This window comes from Aulonocara sp. 'chitande type north' Nkhata Bay, linkage group LG14 (assembly GCF_057382095.1).
Source record: "Aulonocara sp. 'chitande type north' Nkhata Bay isolate Kocher_YH1m ecotype deep benthic linkage group LG14, A_spYH_male_GT1.1, whole genome shotgun sequence".
Taxonomy (NCBI): domain Eukaryota; kingdom Metazoa; phylum Chordata; class Actinopteri; order Cichliformes; family Cichlidae; genus Aulonocara; species Aulonocara sp. 'chitande type north' Nkhata Bay.
In genome coordinates, this window is record NC_141357.1 from 39,267,906 (window position 1) to 39,272,278 (window position 4,373).

A 4,373-nucleotide genomic window follows, 5' to 3' on the forward strand; every position below is an offset into this window, starting at 1 on the left:
TAACTAATTATTTAATTAATCTAAAGACAAAAATAATTCTCATTTTATTACTTTGAAAAGTGTTAAATTTTGTTCTCAGTTTACTTATATTTTGGGGTTATTTACAAGTTTTATTTGTAGGTTAATAATTGCTTAACTTTAGTTTTGCTGTTTTTCTTTGACAGTCACTCAGGACGAGTATAGGACCAGCATGCACCGGGTGGGCCTGTGGTTCTGTACCAGAGCAGGAGAAGCAGCAGGAAACAACGAACACTGATCTTTTGTTTGTTGGATAAATAAACCTTAAACGCAACTTTTACCTTTTGTTTCTCAGCAGAGCGCAGCAGCGCCTTGATTTTAAATGGTTGGATGTTTGGTGGGACAAACAATGGAAAATAGTTTTTAGCCATGTGTTGCAGACACGAGGGTTACATCCACCCAGCGTCCGTGGTTACCATGGTTACTGCGGTGAATTAAACAGCTGGCACTGCGGCAACTCCGTGTTTACGTTTTCATTACGAACGAACTGTCTGACCTGGTTAACTTATAGTTAGGAGTATCGCAGATAACACCCACGTGAGCTGTGTCCTCGGAAATCTGGACTGGTGTGGACTCTCCAAGACAAACTGGTAAGAACGGTTCCCCACTGCACTGAAATAAACAGGCTATTGCTGAAGCACACGTGCTGTGTTATAAACTAAATGTGGATTTGCTATTAACATGTTTAGCTATGAAGGAAACTTTCCTTCCGTCTCGTTCGTGAGCAGCGTTTTCTTCTGTCGTGTGTTTCACAGTTTCTAACACAGTTAAACAAACACAAATCAGATGTTACTTATTTTTGCTTTATTTCAGTCATCCTAACAGACAGCTGGTGCTGAGAATATAGTTGAACACATATTAATAACAGATGATCATTTCTGGACAGCGTCTTCTCTTCTTTCCTTGTAAAAAATATTTTTAATGTTAGTTTAAATTCAAAGTTGGCGCGAATGGTTCAGTCGAACACGTGCTCAGTGAGACATTAAACTAAAGTTATGAAACTTTAATCTGAGCCAAATTAAACAGTGACGTAAGCGTGACCCTACAGACAGACCGGGCCGGTGTTTCACCTCCACCGAGAGCTGAACCCAGCGGGGGTTGAAAGCTGTGTGCCGGGGTCCCAGACTAACAGACAGCGGCAGACTTGGAGCCGCTTCCGACAAACCAGCAAATAAACACTGAACATCTGATCTGTGACATTTGTGAGGTCCTTTCAAACACACACCGCAGCCTTTTTGACCAATAAAATATTCTCATACACGAAGCGACCGCAAACAAATAAACGTCACGACGCCGGTGTTCACGGGACAGGTCAGGAGACGGCCTTCGTTTTCTTTCGCTTTGGACGTTTTATCTGATTTCAGCGCTTTCGCCTCACAGCTGCTGTGTGTGCACTCACAGAGACTTCATTCCTGTTTCACGCACAACACACAACCTTCGCTGTTTCTCTTCTGAGTCTTGCACAGAAACGTTTAAGTTAAAAGAAATGTTATTGTGCACTTCCAGCCTAGTTGTAGAAATCAGCACTCCTGTTTATTTACGGTGATTTTAATTTGTTTTCCATAACAAAGAAGTACGTCCTGCACATGTTGTGACATCACATCCTGTTATCGTAGTCTGCCTGCCTCATTTTTCTGGACACGAATTCAATTTGAGAATCGTCTGAAATGATGGAGCAGCGAGTGCGTGACATTTGTGTAACTGCGCTTTCTCATCTGTGCGTGAAGCAGCTGGAAGTCTGCAGAGTTTCTCCGCTCCTTCACGTTCATTCACACAGCGCACTGCCGCGTGTTTTTTTACAACGTGGGAAACCGTGATTCAGTTTGCAGATACTTATCACAGCGCGTCCTGCCCTCCTACACATCAGACAGACACTTCCTGCAGGGACGCAGCACAAACAGCCCTGACTGTCTCTACGCTTTTCTCTTCATCACAGACCTCACACTGGTTTATGACTCTCATCTTATCATTCATTGTGCTTCCTGCTCTTGGCTGCGCTTACATGTTTCCACTGCCTTTAAGTGTCATCTGCATGCATCTACATGCAGGCACCGCACATGAATCCATCACATCCACACGCTCCTATGATGAATTCGTTTATGTGCATTTTCCCTCCTTAATGAAAACAAACACAAGCGGTGTAGCTTTGCGCTGCTGTGTTAAGACACCTGCTGTAGTTGTGCGTATCTTCCTGAGGTTAAGCATTAATCATCACAGTCTCTGCAAACTGTGTGCAGCTCAGGCTGTAAAGCTCAGGGGGGAGTTCGTGCCTCACCCTCGGCCTCCCCGCAGCTACGGTATGAAAACCCTACATTTTCTCCACCTCGATTTTCAGAAAACTTGACCTCCGACCTTTAAGTTGAGTTCACTGAGTTATCACGTTGACACAGACGTGCGCGCTGCCCACCTGTCCACAGGACCCCGTGTCTTTAACTGCATCTGAGGACGTCTCTGGACGCCTGCTTTTCCCTTTTCTTTCATCGCGGCTCATCCAACGAGGAGCGAGACGTTGCTCCGTGTTGACATCATCACACGGCGGCTCTGCTGGGCTGAGCTCCGAGTGTGTGCTTGTGTTAAAGAAACAGACAGCTTGATGAGCTGCAGCGGGTCAGAGGAACCGCAGGTGTGACCTCACCTGTGGACGTCGCTCGCTCTGCGCCTGCCCGGGGTTTTCTGCTCTCAGCGCTGTGACGTCGAACCATTTATTTAGAGCACATTTGTTACTCTTTACTTTCACTAAAGCTGACATTTTCACTGTTAAAGAGACGTCATCGTCCCCTTCCTCTCTTCTGTGGACTTTAACTTTTTTTCCCACTTCTGCTAAAAGCTGATAAGTGCCGATCAGCCTCGCCAGATAAACCAGAAGTCTCTAAATTTATCTGTAAAGAATCATTACTCACAACTCATTTGCTGGAAACGCCTTCAATATGCATATATGTGTGTGTGTGTCAGGGAGGCGGGGCTTGTGGTCACACTGACGACAGCAGCAGCATGTTGCTAACAGGCAGGAAAACACCTTCCATCTGTCTGCAGCTTCCGCAGCTCCGAGCACATGATCTGCACTGACACACCGAATCAAACGCACACAGAGGACCCGAAGAGAAGCCGGAGGGCCCGCTCAGTCCCTTAGGGATCCAACACGCGGTCCGAGAGCCCGGGAGGGGACGAGGCGGGAGCTGAAGATTCACTCAGGTTTGTTTTTAAGGGGAAACAATCGTGACTGTGTGGGAATGTCTGTTTCAAGGGGGACCATGTGAAATGGATGACCGGCACACTCACACTCACACACACACACACACACACACACACACACACACACACACACACACTGTGAAATAATGAACTAACAGAGTTGAGATCTGTGATCTGAGAGTCATTTTCTCTTCCTGCTCCCGTCCTCGAGTCTCGTCGTCTCCTTTCAGTAGTTTTCTGTCTGATCACTTCACGTCTCTGTGGTCGCTTTCGTGTCACTCTGGTGGTTTTACATCCTCTCATGCTGAGCTTGTGTGTCTTTGGGGTTGTTTGACTGATTTACAACAGGAAATGTCACCTCTGTGACAGTTTGGTAATCTTTTCACACATTTCACAGCGTGTAGGTTTATTTTCTAACCTCTCCTCTATATTTCATATCGCTGTGTTAAAGGATTACAAATGAAGAACCAAAAGCTGCGTTCCTCTAACATCCAGCAGGGGCTCAAGCAGTGAGGTAAAACATGTTTACAGCCTGATACAGAAACGGTTTAGCTCATTTCCTCACAACAACTGTACGTGACTCACCTGTTTGATTGTTTCAAGGCTTAACGTTTGCATAATTGGGGCTGTGGCCTCTCTGACTGGCAGGTAGCTGCTAGCTGTCTGCTGGCCTTCGCTTCGGCTCGCTGGAGTCCCTGAACTGGACCTCCGGACCCCGTTTGTGATACAAAACCAGTGTGTAAACACTATGGTGTCCCTCTTTTATATACAGGCTGTTCCTTTTTTAAGGTTCAGGGGATAAAAATACTGAATGCATCCAAAAGCGGCAGGTTCCTGGGCACATGCTGAAATGCATCTTGAGACTCGTGGTTCTCTCCTTCAGCTTTCACCGCTTCGTCTCTGCGGTCTCGACACGGGTTTGGACATTTCTGCCTCCTCTGCTTGTTTATCATACAACTGCAGCTGCAGGTGGAAATTCTAGTCCCAAACCCTGGTGTCTGAGTGCCATGACCTTTAGATGACTCTTCATTTTCAAAGAAAGCTAAACCCCCAGTGTCGCTTTCTGTAAAGCTGATTTTCCCCAGTTTGTGTGACTCAGTACAGACGATTTCCTTCGTCTAAATTTTCCTGCTTTATTTTCCTTATTTGGACGAAAAATGCAA

At 45.9% G+C, this 4,373-nt stretch overlaps 1 protein-coding gene across 4 annotated transcripts in view; it reads left to right on the forward strand.

Annotated features, from left to right (window-relative positions):
- Positions 1-456: 456 nt before the first annotated feature.
- Positions 457-4,373, forward strand: part of gpr171 (G protein-coupled receptor 171) — an 11,426-nt gene continuing 7,509 nt past the window's right edge. For 2 of the 4 annotated variants that reach the window (XM_086260347.1, XM_086260351.1), the window contains exons 1-2: positions 457-608; positions 2,971-3,210. The gene's annotated coding sequence lies outside the window, so the exon portion shown is untranslated. The remainder of the gene's footprint in view (positions 609-2,970; positions 3,211-4,373) is intronic. The other 2 variants (XM_086260349.1, XM_086260350.1) reach the window with 2 other exon arrangements.